General features: G+C 42.1%; 1 non-coding gene and 1 pseudogene across 1 annotated transcript; one reads left to right on the top strand and one right to left on the bottom strand.

Moving 5' to 3' along the window:
- The first annotated feature begins 2634 nt into the window (after positions 1-2634).
- LOC112671585 (small nucleolar RNA SNORA61) lies at positions 2635-2766 on the top strand. Its single transcript, XR_003143711.1, has one exon. It is a non-coding gene; the product is annotated as a small nucleolar RNA SNORA61 (small nucleolar RNA).
- A 13423-nt stretch (positions 2767-16189) lies between these two features.
- Positions 16190-16648, bottom strand: LOC112671465 (40S ribosomal protein S20-like; annotated as a pseudogene).
- Positions 16649-22436: the final 5788 nt, after the last annotated feature.

Below are 22436 nucleotides of genomic sequence, written 5' to 3'. Positions count from 1 at the left end.
GGAGGATGCTCGTACTGAGAGAAACCGTTCTGGTCTGCAGGTCTGTGGGGGCGCCTGGAGGAAATGGAGTTCTTGAGCGGAGCGGCTGGTGGAAGGCGGGAGGAGGCAGAGAAGGAAGGAGACGAGCAAACTGGCGCGAGGCCCAAGTACATGGTAACACAGTGAGTAGGACCCAGCAGGGGCCTGAAGACGCGGGAGCGGATGGTGATTAGCCATGCCCTCGCCCTGATGTCCTGTGTGGGACGTGAGTGTACTGTCCCCGTGCCCCGGTGAGCTATGTGAGAGCAGGGAAGAGAAGGGGAGAAAATCACGCCCGCAGAGCAGCGGTGGGGCCCCCGGGCGGACCCTGCCCCTGGAAGAACAGCTCCAACCGGAGTGCTGTGCAGTGGAGGCATGACTTCCACGGAGCCTCCTAGGTTAGGAGGAGGAAAGAACAGAAGTCCAGGGAGAGAGAGTGAGGCTGGGGCTGGATTGCAACAGTGAACAGTTGCCCGCTGGAGACGGTCAGATCAAGCACACTCACCAGCCACAGAAGACAGGATAGGGGAAACCTGCTCCATCTCCCCAGTGTGTCCTTACTTGTGCATCACCGGATGTCTGCAGAAACATGCTCCTCTAGGACCTGCTGCGATGGTGGACATGTTTGGTGTCCAGTAAGGCGGCTGCTGACCATGTGGCTTTCAAGCATTTCAAATGTGGCTAGTACAAGTAAGGAACTGAATTTTGAACTTTTAAAGTTTTTATGTGGTTTTAACTAATTAATTTAAATTTAAATAGATGCATGTGTCTGGGGGCTACCAAACTGGACAACAGTGTAAAATATCCCGTTGGCCAAATTCAGTGATTTCATCTCCCCATCCACCCTGCTTGAAGGTACTGAAGATTTTAAAGCTTTTGAACTTCTTAGCCTCTGTGAAACTACCTTGGTTCTGTGAGTTCTTTCCACACATTGTGATCACTTGTTTTCAGAGGTTTTCACTAGCTTGCCTTTCTCTTTCTACAATCAAACAGAAGCAATTCTTCAGGCTTTGCAGTTGACAGTCTTCTCTTACTCTGTAGTATTTCCCCATCTGCTGCCCCAGGGTTTGAGAGATTTGTGAATCAATCCTTAATCTTTTATCTTCAGCCCTGATTTTGCTTTAGGAGGCAGTTTGGTTTAGGAAAAATAATATGGGCATTGGGGTATGACCTGACACAGAAACCGCAAAACACCATTCACCTTTTGGGATTTATATAATAATTACTGTAAAGTATCTATTAAATGGTTCTTCATTCTTTTTCTATCCTTCTGATTTTGAGTTACAAGCACATATTTCCAACCACCCACAGTCCATCCTTGCCTCCATATCCTTAGAAAAAGTTAGAGAGACATAAAATTTTGCATGAAATTCATTTCATACAGGCCCGTATCTTTTGCTTGGGATATTGCATGGATCGTTTCTCCCAGAGAAGATGACTCCCTGAAGTGATTTTCAGCTACGTTAAGGCCCTGTTTTATTCATTATGTAACTCCAGTGTCTTCCATAATCGTGTAATAATAGAAATCTGATAAATGTTGAGCTGAAAAGAAACTTAATTTGAAGATAGAATTCATCTTCACCAGCTTTACATGGTGATCTATAGTAATTTCTCGAAGGTTTTAAATGCTGAACTAATGACTCTTGCCTTAGTAAAAGTCACCTCAGCTTCTTAGTAGGTGCAGTCCTCTGTGTGACAGGTACAGAGGTTGGCAAGAATTTTCTACAAAGGACCAGATAATTTTTCATCTTTGTAGCCACACATGGTCTCTGGTCACATACTCTTTTTTTGCTCTATTTTTTGTTTGTTTTTAAACAACCCTCTGAGAATCTAAAAACCTTCCTTAGCTCCCCTGGCTTATGCCAGCAGGATTTGGTTCGTGGGCTATAGTTTTCTGACCCCTGAACCCACTTCCTGGGCACTGTAATCCTGAGCACAGTCTCAAGGTAAAGCTAAGATTGGTGCCACTACTGAAGACATTTATTATGAATTACTGTATAAATGAATTTCATCAGATTAGTCAATACTACATTTTAAGCATGGAACACAGAGATCTGTCCCACAGTAGAGTTCCAGAAATTAAGGCTAGGAGTAACATATCAGAATTGCTTTTAGTTGCCAGTGACAGTAAAATAGACAGGCTGCTTTTTAAAGAAATGTTATTCTTCCTCAACTGACAATTCATCCAGACAAAAGCAATCACTAGTATTTGTTCTACTGTTCAAAAATGTCATCAAGAACCCAGATGTTTCCTACTCTCCTGCTCCACCACCCTTTGCATGTAGACTTTTCATTCTCATTCTTGATGTCTCCTATTACAAGGTGGCTGCTGCTGCTCCAGATATCTTATCCCCATACTAGTGTCTCTAGCTGGGAAAAAAGGAGCAGAATCTGTCTTTTCATCAAGGAAATGAAGTTCACAGTGGATTCCTCCTTGTTTCTTTCATCATACATGGGGGTACATACTATGGTAGGCAGAATAATGGACCCCAAAGATATCCACACTCTTATCCTTGGAACCAATGAATATGAAGGAATAATTAAGTTTGCAAACCTCAAAACAGAATATCTAGGGGCTGCATAGAACCACACAATTCCTTAAGAATAGAACATCCAACCCTCTGGTTCCCTTTCCCATCAGATCTATTCGCTGGTCTTGGTGGTTGTAAAAGGAGAAAAAGGAACAATGAAGCCAGCCTCCCAGTGCTTACAGTCTGGCATATAGCTTTTGGGCTGTTTCAAATGAGATCTGAACTTAAAAAAAAAAAACAAAAACAAAAACAAAAACAAAAAAACCAGTATCTACTCTGGCCAGAGCAAGAGAAATAGAGCAGAAGAAATAAAAAAGATTCCAAGTGTTAAGGATTCAACACACTGTTACTTTGTCAGAGAGGTAAGAGTCTGTGTGCAGGGTCTAGAGAGAAGCATCTGTAAGCTGGATGTAGCCCCCAGCTGATAGCCAGCAAGTAAGTGGGGACCTCAGTCCTACAACCACAAGGAACTGCATTCTGCCCACACTCTGTATAATTTTGGAAGCAGATCCTTCCCACAGTATCCTGATCAGGTCCCAGCCAACTGACACTTTAATTCTGTCCTTATAAAACTCAGAGCAAAAAAAACAAGTGAGCCAACCCAAACTTAGGGCCTACAAAACTGTGAGACAGTTATCTGTGCTAATTTGTTAGAGCAGCAATAGAAAACTATTACACATGCTTACTAGTCCAGTCAATCACTAGCTAATGGGAGTGGGATTGCCATGGCAGCTTTAGGCTAGTCATGCTTAATTCCATGGGTCTGAGATGAGGCCTATCCTCCCTGTGATCAAGAAACCTGGATAGAATACACTCTACCTGGAGAAAAGTAAAATTAGGGTTCTATTAGCCAGAAAAACAGGAAAACAGCTGTTGAGTAGACGAGTTAACAGCATACTCCATAAGTGGGTTAAGCACTTGATCCAGCTGGATTTATCTCAAAACCTGAGAAAGAGAGGCACCTGGGTGGCTCGATGGTTGAGCATCTGCCTTTGGCTCAGGGTATGATCCCAGCATCCTGGGATCAAGTCCCACATCAGGCTCCCCACAGGGAGCCTGCTCCCTCTGCCTCTCTCTCTCTTGAATAAATAAAATCTTTAAAACAAAAAACCCCAAGAGAGGGATGCTGGAAGGATGAGCAATATTATAAATGAATAAAGCATTGAAAGGTAGAATTTTAATGGTATTTTGTATTTACTTCAAAATTCCTCAATCAGAAAATATTGAAGATGTTCCCAGTAGTCCCTGATTATATATTTACTGTGGTTCCAAATTGTGATTTCATTTCACTGCAGTTTCAGAATTAATTCCTATATTTAGGAAGTTTCTAATTTCCCTTCCTTCCAACCCAGACTGTTGGTTTTTGGCTACCTTCTGGCTTTTTCCCCACTTGTCCCCAGTGGCAAGTATACTACTTTTTGTACTTCTTTTTCTCCCACTTGTTGTTTAAAAAAAAAACACAACTTTCCTTTCTCAATTTTTCCACTTACTCTTCTGCTATTTATTTTCTCCTTCCTAGGTAAATGACAAGTTTGTATCAAATTACAAGTTTCCTTTCCAAACTTTTGTCTCTGATGCTTCCCGGATTGCTGTCTTTAAACTCTCCCAAGAATGCATTATGTAAAACCATTTGATGTTCACGGTGACATTTCAGGATGGAATGCATTATTCATGCTTTGGTGATAAAAATTCAATGAAAAGTTTGCAGTTTTGTTAATCATATGGTGAAAGAATTCCTGTACAGTAATTAGAGGCAAAAAGAAAAGAGAAAAGAAAGGGGACCAGTCTTCAATTTGTTATATAAAATATAAACCATTGCTTGGATTGGTGGTTTTTTTGGTCAGCTGTAAAACATAAGATTTTACCAGTAAAACATTAATGTTGTTTTGTTTTTTAAGATTTTATTTATTCATTCATGAGAGACACAGAGAGGCAGAGACACAGGCGGAGGGAGGAGAAGCAGGCTCCATGCAAGGAGCCCGATGCAGGACTTGATCCTGGCACTCCGGGATCACACCCTGGGCCAAAGGCAGACGCTCAACCACTGAGCCACCCAAAAACATTAATGTTTTAAGGTCCTCCTTCCCACAAAATGGTTTACTTATTCTTGAACCTGAAGACCTGCTGCTTCACAGAATACTTATTTGCAACATATTTCTCAGGTAGAAGAGAATAAAGAGCAGTTAACTGAGGATACAGGGAAATCTTTGAGGTGGCCAGAGGACTGGGATTTGTGGTTTACAAATGTTACGGTCAAATGAAGCAACTTCTTAAAAAGGTTTCCCTTTACAAGAATTTAAAACATATCCTAAAAACTTATAAACAGTTCATTTTAAAATGTTAACTTTGATGGCTTCATACTATCATTGATCTCTTAAAAACACACCAAAATAAAGAGATAATTGCCTCAAGACAGCAGGCTTCATCATTAACTGCACTGGATGTAAAGCCGTATTTCAGTATCATCTTCATGATCATTTCTAATTTGGGGGATTTCTTTTTAGATCTGGTTAGATGGTCTTAGCTTTACCTTCATGGCTAACAAAGACTGCCTTCATGCCAGAATCAGCAATTCTGCCATTTTCTGTTAGTTGGGCTGATTTATCTTTATTCACCTTCATTATAGGGACAACTTGTCCCTTTAAAAAAAAAAAAAAAAAAAAAAAAAAAAGTTTTTGGATTATGTAAGCACTTACCAAGCACCAAAATCATGCCTTGCTTCAATCAAAGGAGGGAAGGTACCCATGGCAGCTCCTCTGCCTGAGAACTCCCACTCCGCTCTTCTTTTAGAGTATCTAAGTCTAAAACATGTGACAACCCAACACGCAGGCCTGATGAAGCCTCCAGTACACTAACTGTGAGTGAAGTTTAACTTGCTTTGCATGAAACTGTAAATAGAGTTTTGAACATCTTCCAGACACTCGCAGCCTTGCAGCCTGCACATTAGAAGCCACAGCACTGGGGCATGTTTCTCAGAGTGGCCTGTAGACTGGCCACCATCAGCATCACTGCAGTACCTGTTAAAAACGAAGAATTCCAGATCCCAGTAGACATGAGTCAGCTAAAGCAAATGTAAGTTTTAATAGCTTCTCTCAACCCAGTGCATTATAGTGTGCATTTCAAAATCTCTGCAGCCAGGGCCTAGCATTCTGCATGTGTAACAAGCTATCCTGGTGCTTTTACAAATGTTTAACCATCGAAAAATTTTGTATATTCATCAACATAGAGCTCTTTAAAAATCTACCCCAGAATGACAAATGACCAGGTTTCTAATATTTTGGGGATTTATTTTAGGTAAAATGTTTTCATTATATAAGGTATCTGGGACCAAGAAACCAAATGGTACAGCACTCCAATTATTAAATTATTACAGAACCTGTGAAATGAATGTCTCCAAACAATTCTAGGGGCACTTCAGAGGCTCCAGTGGTTAAGCATCTGCCTTCAGCTCAAGTCATGCTCTCTAGGTTCTTGCATCGAGCCCCACGTCAGACTCCCAGCTCAGCGAGGAGTCTGCTTCTCCCGGTCTTTCTGCCTCTCCCCCTGCTTGTGCACTCTCTGTCTCTCTCTCTCAAATGAATAAATAAAACCTTTAAAAAAAATTCTAATTACTGTCAACTGCATATCCCATTTTACAGATGTATCAACTGAGACTTAAAGACAAAATGTAAGCTGGTTAAATAGACATTTTTAAGAGAGTGATCAACTTTCATGTCTGTATCCTCACATGAACAAAAGAGCTCAGTTTTCTGTGTTAAACATATCTGCTATCTTTTGGCAAATACTAGCAATAATATTAAGTTATGTTATTAATCAACCCTAACAACAAAAACAACCCTAGGAGTTTTATAGTGTCAATTTTACAGATGTGGAAAGCAAGGCTCCATGCGATGAAGCAATGAAGAAAATCACACGGTTAGCGACAGAGCAGCATCCGTCCCAGGGTCCCTCCTTCTCCAAGCGTATACATTATGCTCATGGACATCACTCTAGGAAGAAGTCCGTTGATATTCTGAAGTCTGTCCAAATAATATGAGACAAAGAGGTGACAGACATGAAAAGTATTTCACTTACATGGTTGCATCTTTTAAACAAGCACATGCAATAAAGTGTAACTTAATCTTCAATAGAGTGTGTCCAGAATCCCAATTGCAAGTTTAGATGCTCTCTTGTCAACTTTATAAAAAGGCAAGCATTATTAATTGTCTTCTGTTCTTCCAGCTTTCAGTGTCAGAAATAAGATTGGTCACCATAACTTTCTCACCTATTTATGATCATATCATGGCTTCAGAGACCATGTGGTTAAGAGGAAGTCAACTAGACCTAGAATTTACTTTTCAGCATCTCTAGGAAGCCTGTGGACATTGTCAGGATGAGGAATTAATAATTAATTAGCACTGATTATGGAGCTCTTCATGAAATTTAACACATCATAATGGAAACAAATAGCTTTGAAAAATCATTTGAAACAAGAAACTTAGTGAACTTGAATTATTGAGGTGGTAATACAGGTAGACCATATCTCAAGTTTAAAAATGTTTTCCATGCCCACCTAAATAATTGTGATTTAAGAGTCTCTGACATTTCTTAGGTCATCCCTTCTAGGACAAATGCCTCCACAGTTTTAAGTGCTCTTTCAGTCCAATGACCATAAATGTTATTGTGACAGTGGCCTCATATTAACTGGTTCTGATCTAATCCAAGGATATTGGGGTGGGGTGAAGCGGGCAGGCAGACAAGCGTTAGCTGGGAATTCAGGAAACAAAAGGCGTTAGGGATAAAGTGTTAAATAAATGGGCATCTAGGACCTAAAAGAAAGCAAGAAGCACAAAGCCCAAACCTTTACAATGTAGTGGGCCCCGCCAACCAGGAGATGGCAGCAATGGCAACAGGAACTTATAGGAAACAATAAAAATAAATTAGAATCCTGGGCAAATACCCATACTTGGAAATCAGGGCCTACCCTCCAGAGCTCCAGAATCACTAAAGGCTTCTGGCTGATACCGAAGCCTTCAGGAGGTGCCATGTCCCTGAAGTGACCCCAGGCTTCTCCCATTCAGAGTCCCAACAGAAAGGGTTAGGCATATTGAGCAAATGCTAACCAAGCCAGGGTAGCAAAGGGTCTCTCAGAAGGCAGCCCAGTTTCTATCAAGAAAAATCAACTAGAAGTAACAGAGACACCAAAGCATTTCAACAAGATAGCAGAATGATAAATAGGGATTCAGGTCATAAGTCATAGAACAAAGCAGAAAGCAAATGTGACTGGGAACTAAATATAATAATAACCATGGCCAGTGCCAAAGATCTAGGCTGGGCCTGTCCTTCTGCTAGTTCTTGGAATAGTGGTGGGGAGAACTCAGGTCTGAAGTGGGAGGTATTCTGGCGATGCACAGCCATCACATGTTTGGGGGTCGTTCAGTTTCTTGAGACATACTAAAGTGCTGGATGAGAGCAGCTACAATCAAATGGTGCAGATCACAGATACAGCCTTTTCATTAGCTGTTAAATAGAGGAATAAGGAATAAAACCACAGTGTCCTTAGATAAAGAAGGCCAATGAACATTCCTCCCCAGGAGCTTGAAGAGATTGTTGTTGGGGCTGGCATCAGACCTAACCATAAGGAAAGAATTCACTTCTAGTCAGTGTCTGCCCATCTTATAAAGCATGGCTTAGTCTCAAGATGATCTAAAATGGTTATTCTTCTAGCCAAGTCTATAGTAGAGGTGATGGTTGGAGCTTTTGTTTCCTAAAAACACTGACATCAGAGAAATGGGGTCAAACAACCAACTGAAGAAGAGCTGAGAACCTTTGGTGTTCTAAACAAAAACACTTAGATTTCAGCAATCCCTTCTATTTCCTGGGGGAGGATGTGTGTCAGGAATGCTCCTGCCCTTAGCCGTACTTCTCACTTAAAGCAGCATCGTATCAGATTGCCTGTCTGGTCCAGAGCCCAAGATGAAGGAAGAAATCAGCACCCATCCTTCTTTTAAGAAATAGGGCCTGGTGCTCAGCTTCAGGTACACAGCGCAGCTCCTGCCAGATCTAAAACACTCTTCTGAACTCTTTTCTCTTAAACTTAGGGATCCAAGGTCAACTCTCCTGGTTGGTCAGGTTTGGAACAAGTGCTTGGCAGAGATGACCCCCAGGTAAAAAATGGCAAGCAAGCAAAATCAGAGTGTTCCAGAGCCAGAGTACCTTTGTTAGTTTCTTGCACAAACAGGGCAGAGAGCCTCCTAGTCTGATATCACTAAGGAATTTGAGATTCACACTTTGATCACCATGATCCAGGCCTTTGGACCATAAAAAAAACAGAACCCCGCCTTGCCCCAAAAAATACTATGAGGGAGATAGGATGCCATCCATTAAATGAGGTCCTATATGGACCTGGAGACTGAGGCTTCAGCCAATAGTCTGTCACAAAGATGTAGCCACAGTTGACAAAGGTCCAGCCCTTTTTAAAGGGGGTAAATGTAATCCCCACCCCTCCAAACAAGGCAATTCCCATACCAACCATTGGCCACGAAGCTGGAGTCCCAAGTCATACACAAATGCCAGAAGTGGACACACAAGCAGCCCACATGGAAGAGAGCTGTCAGGCCTTTAAGGTGAAGCTGAGCCATCTCCACCCTACACCAGACATGCAGCTGGAACATTCTCAGACTCCCACTGTTGACATGGTCTCCTATAAACAGTTGGGGCTTGAGCTCCTCTCTCTCATGATGCACTTCAATTCAAAGACTTCTAACCTTTGAATTTAAAAGCTGGGTTACCGATTCTCTCTCATACCAGCATTGTTTTTCTCCCCCCAGATTTGTCAGGGTTTTTCCATAAATGTTATCCTGGGGACCATTACAGAACAGGTTGCTTACCTCTTGAGGCCGGTGATCTTCAGCCTGATTTTCATGTGATCAGTAGAGGAGTCCGTGACTAGATTCTAGGACTTAGAAAAAAAAAAAAAAAAGTAGGTCAACACCAAATAGCTAGAGGACTCCATGTGTGTCCACCTGCACTGTGATGAGAATGTCCCATGTGCTTGGTCCTCAAGAGCTTGTCCTCCTTGGTGAGGTAGGAGATGTAAGACCTCCCAATAGCATTCTCCCATAGTAACTGCTGGTCTAGACACCAAGGAGCCATCATGTTATGAGGAGGATGTCAGGGCCTGGAAGGTACAGGTGAAGCTGCTAGTTTATTCATGTTCTTATTTGCAAACTAGGTTGTAAAAAACAACCCTCCATTAAACAACATTGTTAGATTAATTGCAGCTAAAGACCAGGAGAAGCCACCAGCAAGATGAGACGGCACCTCTTCAGGCACTGTTGGCAAGGTCTGCTTAAACCCAAGAGAAGATGTAGAACTACACATCCAGCCACCAGTGTGGCCAGAAGACAGGCCATCCAGAAAGCAGACAGACTCAGTGTCATGCCAAGCAACAAAAGATAGCAGAGTCATCCCAAAACAATGATGAAGAAGAGGTCCAGCAGCAGGCAATTACTGAAACTCCTAGCAAAACATCTTCAGAGAAGTCCACCAGCAGGGAAGAGCCCTCGGTCACCAGAGTTTAAGGACGAAGTCGACTCAGAAGAACTCACAAAAAAGCAAAGCGGGTTTCAGTTTCAGGGAAAGCAAGTTCCCATAACTTGGGCTCAGAAGCAGCAGGCAGGAGGGCATGTGGCTGCCTCAGTCGGTGGAACATGTGACTCGATCTCAGGGTTGTAGGCTTAAGCCCCATATTGGGTCTAGAGATTACTTTAAAAAATCTGTTTTAAAAAGAAGCAATGGACAGGAAACATTTCTGAAGAGCTCATAGACTAAGCTCACAGACACTGAGCAGCTGGGAGGATTCCTGTGGAGGCTTTACCTTCCTCTGGAGGAAACAGCTGGGACAGGTCTGAGCCCCCACGTGGGAGGCCAAGGACTCCAGGTATGTTCAGAAGGTATGTTCATCCCCTGGGGGGACAGTGCAAATCCTTGGGGAGCAGAGATGGCCAGTGCCTGATTTCTGCCCCTGCAGGGGTCGGGTAGGACCCGCCTCCTGGTCTCTCTCAGCTATTCAACTTTTATATGCTGTTAATTCAGTTTCCCCCAGTTAAGCTATAAACTCTTCGAAGGCCTTAGCTTATACTTTTATATCTTACACTGCTGCCCCCAGGATCAAGTACCGCATGTAAATAGTGCTAATATATATTTGAGGATTAATTCTGTTCACTGGTTGAAAGGCAGCAAGGTACATCTGAGAACACACTGCTGGGGGCACAGCGAGGAGTATTTCATTCCAGCAAGTCTCGTCACCTTTCTGCACCTCAACTGCTTCTCTGTGACATGGGGGACCTTTGGACCAAACTATTGATTTTTAAATTATGTTTCACTGAACCTCAGGGGTTTCTTAGGGTTGTGCCAGGTAGTCCCCAAGCACGGTGGGAAGGGGTGAGGGGAGGGACACTGGCCCACACCCACTTTACAGACAGCAGATCTGCTTGTGTCAGTTTTGCATTTGGGAATTCACTGTAGAAGACCATTTATCTGGATTCTGGCTAAAATTTTTCAAAATTACTTGGCTCGAATATTTCACTCTAACATAATAGGATTCTGCAACTTCATTGACATTTACACGGGACAGGTGACTTACCAGGTCACAATCCAGCCCTGGCCAAGGACATTGCTCCCCTTTCCCAGACCCCCCACCCCCCCGCATCTGCAGAGGTGAAACATATGGGGCTGTGTTGGCATCTGCTTCCCTGTTTTGCTCCATTTTGCACTCTGCACCTCACTCATTTCAGACACAGACCCACCTCCCTTTCCGCCAGCTTCTCCTGAGCTTTATCCGTTGCAGGTGGGAAAGGCAGCTGGCACCCCCTCCCTGAACTCCACCTAGATACATCCCTGCTTCCTGCAGCTTTTCCCTCCCATAGGGCTCTTACCTGTGCCTCCATCACTTGGTGCAACACTTGGGTTCCTTCTTCTATTCTGCCTATTTATACCTGAGGGTTCCCAAGAACACAAAGAATTTCTGCAGGTAATGTCTGTAGACTGACAGCCTGAGCGGTGGAAAAGGAAAAATGTTGGAGCAGGAAGAAGGAGAAAAGACAGAGGGGCTGAGGAGAGCACAAGCAGCAGGAGGAGGAGGTGTGCGTGGTCTCCGCAAATGGCCATCTGTGTTCTTCCTCACCCTCCTCTAAAACATACCCCAAGTTGCCACTAGGTGTGGGGCTGCTCTAACATTTAGTAAAAAGATAAAGCTGGGGCAGCCCAGGTGGCTCAGCGGTTTAGCGCCGCCTTTGGTCCAGGGTGTGATCCTGGAGACCCAGGATTGAGTCCCACATCCGGCTCCCTGTATGGAGCCTGCTTCTCCCTCTGCCTGTGTCTCTGCCTCTTCTCTCTGTCTCTGTGTCTCTCATGAATAAATAAATAAAATCTTAAAAAAAAAGATAAAGCTGGATAAATGTGCACCCTATTCCTTATCACCAAATTAGAGTCAATGCCATGACTCTGAGAGACAGTATCCCCTGGTTGCAGTCAGACCGCCTGGACTCTTGCTGGCTCCATGACCTTGGCCTCTCTGTGTCCTGGGTTCTTCGTTTTATTTTTTTATATAAAGATTTTATTTATTTATTCATGAAAGACACAGAGAGAGAGGCAGAGACACAGGCAGAGGGAGAAGCAGCCTGACATGCATGGGTGGGACTTGATCACGGGTCTCCAAGATCACACCCTGGGCTGAAGGCGGCGCTAAACCGCTGAGCCATCTGGGTTCCTCATTTTAAAGTGGGAATAATAAAAAGGACTCCCCTTCATGATTATTACAACAAGGAAGTGACATCATGTGAGTACAGGGTCCTGAACTGAGGCCGTACAGGTGATGGACAATATTCTAAAGAAATGTTTTGCTTTGAGACTCTTCCCCATCCCCGTCTGCTACATCATATTCCTTCATAAATGAATTGGCCCCGTCTCCCGTGGCCTTACCATGCCTACCACAACCTAATAAACATTAATGGTAAATGATGGCAAATGTTGCTTTCTCCCTGGAGTGCCTATTAAGTGTCCTTGCTGTCATGCTAGTTAAGTACTGGTTCCACTTAGGCAAAATAAGGAAATATCCACATTATAGTCCTATTCACAATAGGCCTGTTTAGAAGGTTCAACCTGGGGCAACATATACATTTTATGATTTTATTGCAAGAATATAATAAAATATAAGACAAATGAGCTCCTGTTCATGCTTTTACAGAACTTGGTTTATCTCCTGAGTGTGTGGTTCTTAATCAGCTGTGTGCATGAGGGTCACCCGGGAGAGTTTTCAAACACATGCGTACCTGGGCCCCACACCCCAAGGACTCGTATTCACGAGGCCTACGTGATGTTCTGGCATGTTTATGTGGGAAATATTTACCCAAGCGATTCCAATGCAAAACTAGTGTTCCAAGTATTCCTGGCCCCTCTCCTACCATTCAACAAAACCCAATTTCAACCAGAATGAAAACATCACCCACAGTTTTGATGGCACTCCCCACATAACCAGTCGTACTAGGAATTTCTTAGCAAGTTCTCCAATCATAGAAGATGTCTGTATTTCAATTTTATCACATAACCATGGAATCATATTCCATGAGGACTGAACTACTAGAAACTCTTCTATGGGTTCTTCTGCCATTTTAATGAGACAAGAACAAAAAAAGAGCCTTTGTGGATAATTTTGTAACTCACTTCCTTTACCTGAAGCCAATGTTGAAAGCATGATGGCATCACCGTTGCCACTTTCATTTTTCTCTTGGGTGCTTCTCCTCCTACTTCTTATTTTAGGACACTTGTTTACATTCCTATGTAAGGTACCCCAGGCACACACAACTTCGATTTGGAAACAACAGTGGAACAGGGGACAGGAGAAATACAGTGAATTCTCCTTTATTTAACCTTTTTTTTTTTTAAGCATGTGTTTTACTTTCATAAAAGGATAGATGTTATAAATAAAAAAAGACATATTGGTTCACCTACTTGTAGCTCCCCAGCATTAGAAGTTCTCTGTATTACCATTGGCTGCTTCTCTGCCTTTAAAAAAGTATTGATAATCCAGCCATCTGTAGCAGCCCCTTCTATATACTGGCTCGAGGGAAACACTGGCTAAAGTGATCTAGCAAACAAAACATCCAAACACAAATTTCTTATTTCCTTTATTCCCAAATCCACAGAAATCAATTAAATCAGAGACGTGAGAACCCCGTGTCATTTTAGTTCAGCTCATACATAATGTGCTTAAAACAGTGCCTGGTGGCATGTCATGAGAGCAATGTGGAGGTGTTGGTAATCTTTATTATTCTGTACTGCCTTCAGGTATTATTATCATCCTGGGGCTACAACTAATTTTCAGGACCTAACTATGTGGCCTCCCTCATTGATAGTAGGCACTCAGGAAACACTTGTCAAAGTGAAGGAAGTTAACTGAATTTATAAGTAATGTTTCTGAATTTCAGAGCTGCTTCACAGAGGAAATGCCCTTTCTACAACAACAAAAGAATGATACTCTAAGCCTGGCTGTTCTGTGGAATTTCAAGAGCTGAAAAGTCAGACTTTCAGAGGCACATCACTGCAGACTGCTCTGTATACCATGACTGATATGATTAAATATGAAATGTAAAGCTACAGCCTTTTTCACAAGCTGCATACCCACACTGCGTGAGTCACAGGGTGCAGTCGTGACATGCCACTGCGCTATGGGGAGACATGCTCTTTGATGGGCAAATTTTGTGTATAGGAAATTGCTGGACATGCTGAGAGATACTCAGACATGCCTTCCGGTGGGCTCCTATCAGGAATCTGTCCATATCTCCAGTCCACCACTTACTCTTTTGCATTAAATATATCTGTTTCCAGAACTCTTTTTGCTACTAAATTGCTACTGTCTTTGAGGCTGGTCTTCCCAGTATTTATCTTCATGTCCCCCTTGCCCACCGGAATGTAGCACATAGCACTCACTAAATCCAGCATGAAGACAGGATTAGTTTGCATATTAAATTAGTAAGAGAAATAATCTCCATGCATATGGTAACACAGCTTCTGAACCAAAAGTTGAGATTCATCATCTGAAACACATTCTGAGGAGAAAAAATATTTGAAATCTGGAGAGTCTCAGAAAATTCTGGACAGATGAATGCCTTGTCCATGGTATTCATTCATCTACCCTTCCCTCCTTCCTTCCTTCTCTCCATCTATCCACCCATCCGTCCAGTTAGCCATCCGCTCATCAATCCATCCATCTATCCCTTATTTATTCAAAGTACATTATCAACTCATACTTCCAAATGGGGGGGAGGGGTATATATGTTGCTTTTGATATTAAATAAATACAGTCACAATGATTACCTTTTTTGCTTGTTAGTACAAAATTTTTTGCTAATAAGTCACTAATATGGAATTTAATGAACACATTTTATTTTTTTAAGATTTTATTTATTTACTTGACAGCATGGGTGGGGGTGGGGTATAGAGACAGAGGGAGAGGGAGAAGCAGACTCCTTGCTGAGCAAGGAGCCAGACGTGGGGCTCGATCCCAGGACCCTGAGATCATAACCTGAGCCAAAGGCAGATGCTTAACTGACTGTGCCACCCAGGTCCCCCTAGTGAACACATTTTAAAACCTTCACCAAAACTTGAAACTTAAATTCTTTTCCACCACATAGATAACTATCACGAGAAAAGCCACACTTTATTATATTATTCCCTCTTCCAACAACAAGCTGGTAGATTCTAAAGAAAAAATAAATTTAAAACACCAACATCTGGGACACCTGGATGGCTCAGTGGTTAAGTGCATCTGCCTTCAGTTCAGGGCGTGTTCCTGGAGTTCCAGGATCAAGTCCCACATCTGGCTCCCTGCATGGAGCCTGCGTCTCCCTCTGCCTATTTCTCTGTGTCTCTCATGAATAAATAAATACAAGTCTTTAAAAAAAATTTTTAAAAATAAAAAAAACAACGTCTATAACAAACTTGATCTTCACTGTTGTCTCACTGGAGGATGAATGAACTGCATCGATTTTCAGAAGAATCAGGATTATTCAGTTATGAAATAAAAATGAAAATTTCAGCTCCACAGACAAAAAAGTCTAGGTTTGATGTTGATTGTGAGGTAAATAGTATATTCAAGGTTAAGGCAAATGGTACAGTACATATGTAGGTAAACATGAATAGTTTATTAAAAATAGTTTGCAATAGAGCAACCCCATAAATTCACAATATGTGTTGGAATGAGAAACTTGCAATAATGTTATATTTTGTAATAGCTAATTGTTAATAGTGTTTCAGTTGTATCCTTTCAATAGTGTAACATGATCAAGCCATCTGTTTTAAATATAATTTTGCCAGAGATTTTTAGTCTGTTTTTAAATTATTCTAGGCTATACATCCAGCAGAATTCTTCTTTTTTTAAGAGAGAAAAAGAGAGAGTGCAGTGGGGGGAGGGGCAGAGGGAGAGAAACCTAATCAGACTCCTCACTGAGCATGGCACCCACACCAGGCTTGATCTCACAACCCTGAGATCACAACCCAAGCTGAAACCAGGAGTCTGTTGCTTAACCCACTGAACCACCCAGGGGTCCCTAGAATTCTTTTCTTTTCTTTTTTCTTTTTTAACAGATAATCAATTTATTAAAAACGTTGATTTAAGCATCTGCGATGGTGACTTCAACCTCGACTCCAGGCTCAATACTGATGGAGGTAATCTGTTTAACAATCTCAGAAGGACTGTGCAAATCAATGAGTCACTTGTGGATCCTCATCTGAAAACGATCCCGAGTCTTAGAACCTTCACCATAAGGAGTCTTTCTTGTAGCGATTCTCAGAGTCTTGGTAGGCATTTGCACTGGTCCTTTCACTTTGAGATTCTTTTCCTTTGCACCTCTGATCAAGTCAGCACACACCTTTTCCAAAGATTTTACATTGCAGCTGGTTAGAGTAATTCTAATTCGGTGAATCGCCACCTCTGGTTCCACGGGTGTCTTCCCAGTGTCTTTAAATGTGATGGCTGCAGTGCGGCTTCCTGACTGACTTGTTCCTCTGAGAACAGTGGTGAGTCCGGAGCAGGAGCAGGGCATCCTGTGCTCCACTCTGGCTGTGACCGCGTCTTGCTCAAAGAGCTAGAATTCTTTTAAATAAACTAGGTCCCAATTCAAAAATTTTCACTGTATCTACAGAGTGCTCCCCAAAGTCAGCAAAATGCTGTCCACTGATGGTCTTACCATCTAAAGAACATAACATGACCACATTCTTTTAATGAAAACTATATATGAAATTATTGGGAAAAGTACAAATTTAAGATCTTCCATATGCCTCACTCACTTTATTCCCCACCCCCAATGGAAAACTATTTTCTTGGGATGCCTGGGTGGCTCAGTGGTTAGGTGACTGCCTTTGGCTCAGGGTGTGATCCCCAGATCTGGGATGGAGTCCCACATCGGTTTCCCTGCGTGAAGCCTGCTTCTCCCTCTGCCTATGTCTCTGCTTCTCTCTCTCGCTGTCTCTCATGAATGAGTAAATAAAATCTTTTTCAGAAAAGGAAAAAAAAAACTTTCTTTCTAGTAATGAGAACTTTCCTTTTTTCTAGAAATGGAGACTTCTGTCCCCAGTAAATGAGAAACAAGGAGCCACTTCTTTGCCATTCTGGCCACAGCCTTCTTGACTATGTCTTACTAGTCAATGCCAGAAGCAACAGGGAGGTGGACACAGCTGCGTATGTACTGAGACCCCTGCACATTGATTCCTTCAAGTCTGACCACCTGAGCCATGAGTTGTATCTCTCATCTTTGAAGATCCATAAGCAATAGAGCCAATTTCACTATTCCACCTTAAACCATGTTGAGCATGGTTCCAATCTTCGGATCAGCAATGAACAATTTAAAATTTTAATATGCCTGAGCCTTCCTCACACCACTACTGAGACCCAAGAAGTTGGCTGGGTTTTGACCAACAAGGGAAATGATGTCTTATAGAGCCATGCCTAGCCCAGCACCATCCACAAAGCCAATGATATTCCCACTTACTTTTATGTATTTTAGGTCATGTCATTTTGAATGGATGCATTTTTTAATTTGTTGTCCATAGAAAATCTGTGTTTTTGTAGGTGTCTTGAATTGTCCTGGAAGTTTATCATGGCATTCAAACAGATAACTTGTCTTTTCAGAGTTTCACCAAAGGGTTTCCATGCAACTTAAATAGCATAAATTTTCAGGAAGAAATTACACAGGTTCTTAATTTGTATCACAGCTTGGTTTTCATAGACCATAGAAGCCTAAATTTTCTCCAATCCACTAAATTTGACTGTCCTCAAAAACAAACAATCAAACAAAAAAACACACTTAATTTTCTTCTTAAAGATATCCTTATATAGAAGCTGCTGCCTATTACTGTCAATGCCCCAGCCAGAGGCTGAGCATCAGTGAAGGCCATTGCGGGCTCGGCCCACTACAATTCAAGTAGGAGCATCATATGCAGTGTCAGCCACAATAGTCCAACTTTTACCTTGCTGTCTGACATCAGTTTCTTGCTCTTGGATTCCTACAGGATCAGCCATCCTTTCAGAGATTAACTAAACTCCCTTGGCCTTGGCTGACAAAAGAGTGGGGGCCTGAGCACCAGGACTCACAGATATATTTAGCCTGCATTGTTATGGCCCAATGACATCTTAAATAAAAACTAGGCCCAGAGGAATCTGACAGGCTGATTGAACGGGGAGGAGAAAGAGGTTCAGTAGAGATTTAATCCTAAATTAGCAAAAACCTGAGAAAAGGTCCATACTTTGTGTATGTGTGCATGTGCACATGCGCACAGGTGTTTATGCCTCTATATAGGAGTTGCTCAAGATCACAAACTATTTTATCCATCTTTGTCTCCCCAGTATCTAGCATAATATGTTATATACATAGGTGTTCAATAAATTATTAGTATATAAACTGTATTTTGGCCAGTGTGTAGGCCCTGGTAAAGCCCTCTCTGTGCCGTATCTTGTGCTGTATCTGCGGCAGCAAGTCTCACAGCCTTAGTGTATTTGGCTTCAAGCATTCTCTAGCATGATGACTAACTCTCACACAATCCTGGGCACAATTTTATCAATATAAAGATTAGGCATATTGGGTCCAACTGCCATGTCAGTTTTGTAGCCAGAACTCCATAGGCTTATAAAATCCATTCTATTTGAAAACAGAATGCCTTTCTATTAACTTCTAAACTTTACACAACAATTAAGCAAAATGAGACAAGACCTAGTACTTTGAAGCCCAGAGCTTGCCTTTCCAGTCTCATTATGAAGCCAATATATATACAATACGTACATCTCCTACTACCAGTTCTTCAGGTCACAATATTAAGACCACAGCTAGATTAAAAATAAGAATATAGGCCATGACTTTCACCCCACCCAGAAAATGATCCAGGTGGGAAACTCCTACTTGTCCATTGCTCAATTGAACCTTGCTAAAAATAGAAACCTCTGGGTGGGGAGGTTTTTATTCAAATAAATACCTAAGGATGATAGTCTATGAAATATCTTCCAAGCAAGGCAGAAAACTCCCCTGCCTGGGAAAGACCCAGGCTCTGTGTCACCTGTAATGAGCTAATGTGAAATCCCACAGAGGACAGAGCACAGCATCTCCTCCTCCTCAGCTCCACTGCTGTAACTGGGGCAGGCTTTCATGGCACAAGTTCCTCCGCCATGGACCCTCCTCACTCATTACATCTAAATGCTACATCAGATGATCTCCATTCCTTCAGCTGCCACCTCGATTGATCCTATGGTCATCTGTTAAATATGATTTTTATCCAAAAATAATGCAGCTAGAGTCATGCCTCACATGTATTGAGTACTGTGGGCTAGCCACGAAGCTAAGCACTTTACAAATCATCAACTTAATCCCGCCAGCCAGCAACACTATGAGGTAGATGTTCTTACTGTCATCCTCACTTTGGACAGAAGAATGAAAAGAGCGAAGCCTAGATTCCAGAATGTCCAGGCTGGTGCTTTATCATTATGTAACACTGCTGTAGCAACTGTCACACATCACTTCCTTCATTCCAACAATTAATTGCTTCCAAACTATCTGGGCAAGGATCTCCACTGGTTTAGAAGTCCATAAGGACTTCCTGGATTAACCCAAAGATACAACAGTCTCCAACAAGGTTATTACCTGAAATTCTATATGCCTCTCTGCATGTCATCCTACTACACTATTAGTCATGGCATTCCTGTGTTGATTAGCTGATGAGAAATGCTTCATTGGCCTGTGACAAAACTGCATATCAGAGTACTTTTCCTTGAACAGTGCCTAGCTGGTACTCTACGAGAATATAAAAGATATCTGATGATGGAGATATTTAGAAAAGCTTTTTCAGTTAGCAGAGCATGAGGTACACATCTTGGTGTACTTACAAGCTTGGCAGTTGTAACTCTAACTATGATGAAGCACAAAAGAAATGCCCGGAGTTGGGAAAGAGCCGATGAGTCTCCTGTAAAGAACCCCTGAGAGCGTCACACCAGACAGTCATTTTTAGACATCTTAACAGGGCATTGGTGTCAAATCAGGCTTCCTAACAAACTCTGGGTATGTTTATTAGAAGATGGGAGGTGGTTGAGAGAGAAGAGAAAGAGACAAAAGTTGGTGACAACCAGGAAAGAGTGAATAAAGATAGAAGAAAATAGTCTACTGGTATAGACTAGCATCCAAGAATAGAGATATCTACTCTGCTGAGACTGAGAGGAAGAGGCAAGGGGGGATCTGGAGGGTATATTCACCATAATGAGCTAATTCCTAGGGTAATGACCCTTGATGGTCTCTCTTCTCTGGGGCAGTGGGGAGAGCCAGAGGTACATCGTTCAAAACGTGGTGGGTGGGGGAGATGGCAAAGAGAAGTTTTAAAGATAATTGCCGTGGATCAGAGGAAACAAGACTGCTACTGATTTATTACAGATAATAGGTTGTGACTTTCATCATAACACACCAGTTATTTAATAAATTAAGGTTTTCTTTAGAGAGCTCTGGGGACCCTGAAGTGTAAAGATCTGTATATTTGTTGCAGGAGGAAATCAGTAAATAGAAAAAGGTGAAATTGAGCCAAATAATAGGGTTAGTAGAAAGAGTAATTAGAAAAGAACTGTTGTCTGAGGAAACTGAGAACTTGTATACATTCATTCATTCATTTCACAATATTGTGTTGAGGACTTGTTGGTTAATGGTCATCTGCTAAGTGTTGTCATATAAGGATGAATAAGGTCCTGCCCTGGAGTTAAACAATGAACAGTGGCAAGGCTGTCACTAATTGCTATGTAGTACATGTATACACATATGCTTTGGAAAAGTTGGTTCTAAGTGATGCCAAGTCTGTGTCACATTCAGACAATAAGAAAATCAAAGAAAAAAGCTGGAGTCATTCTGATGGTAGATAGATCCAAACAGTCAAATGACATACAACGGAGAATAAGTGTTGACATAGTAAAGGCCAAAGGTCAGGAGAGAGGGTGGAGGGATTGGGTGTGGTCATGGCATGATCCTGGAAGAGAGGTCTGGGACTCAGGAGATCTGGGAATCCAAGTTGAATCCAGTCATTTGAAATGCCGTTCCTTGAAGTTAGAGAAAGGATATAATTTGGTGTGGGGGCTAATCTCCTTGGCTTTCTCCCATCCCCTTCCATTCATTTTATGGGATTGCGGGTACCTACCTACAATGGTTTGGGATTAGGACTATTTTAGCTGAGGGAGTAAAATTATTGCTTCAGCAACAACCAGGCAGGGATCCATGTCCATATAGTCCGGTCAGCCTATATGGCCAATATTAATATTTTTATTGATGTTTTGGGAAGGATGAATCTAGACTGTATACATTAATCTGATGAGTAACACAAAGACAAAAATATACATGACCTGTGGCTTGGGTGATTATCTTTTAGGTGTTTATTGCCTATCTTCCTCAAACTAGACTATAAGTTACATAAGGGCAGGGACCCTTTCTATCTTGTTTGTTACTATCATCCTGGCACCTGGAATGATGCCGTAACAGTTGCTCAGGGGTTGTTTTAGATGGTTTTGACAATACCAGTAGACGGTGACACAGGCAGACAGCAGTGTGGCAAAGGAGTATTAACTCTGCCATGGGGTATGCAGAAGTCTTCAGAAAGAAGGTGGCATTTGAGCTTGAAGAGTGGGTAGGACTTTGTGAAGTGGAATGGAAAGGGAAGACTATTGCAGAAAGAGTGGGATACCATAAATAAAGGCAAAGTGGCATGAAGAAAATGATGTGTTCAGAAGATAATGAAAAGTCTACTTTCTTTGAGAGAGAGAAAGAGATAGAATGAACAGGGGTGGGGGAGAGGGAGAGGTAGAGTCTTAAGCAGACACCATACCCAGTGCAGAGCCCTCCCTACATGGGGCTTGATCTCGACCCTGAGTTCATGACCTGAGCCAAAATCATGAGTCAGACCCTTAACTGACTAAGGCACTCGGAAAAGTTGAGTTTTTGATCATTTGATACTTATCAAGAGTGGACAGTATTATGCAGAGCAAACTTCCTTCCATAGAGGCATACCTTACTTTATGCAGTACTAGTGAAACAAGGACCACAGGGGAATGCAAGTTAACATGTTTAGAAGACTATGGCATGAAATTCTTATCTGGATGATCCCAACCCTGGTGAATCGCGCCTATATATGGCCTTGGTCTAGCTTTTTCCTAGAGGTTTATTCAAGGAAGTAGGAAGAAACCAGAACATGGAAAGAAAAGATAACAATAATGTTTTGTTGTTGTTGTTGTTGTTGTTGTTGTTGTTTTACAAAGAGTTAGAAGGATCTGAGTTTCAGGTTATTTAATGTGAAGGGGTGACACCACAAATGTTCACCAGCTCACCCAACCTGTCA

Source organism: Canis lupus, chromosome 5, assembly GCF_003254725.2.
Source record: "Canis lupus dingo isolate Sandy chromosome 5, ASM325472v2, whole genome shotgun sequence".
Taxonomy (NCBI): Eukaryota; Metazoa; Chordata; class Mammalia; order Carnivora; family Canidae; genus Canis; species Canis lupus.
The sequence above is the reverse complement of the archived record's forward strand: the minus strand, read 5'-3'. Positions and strand labels throughout refer to the sequence as shown.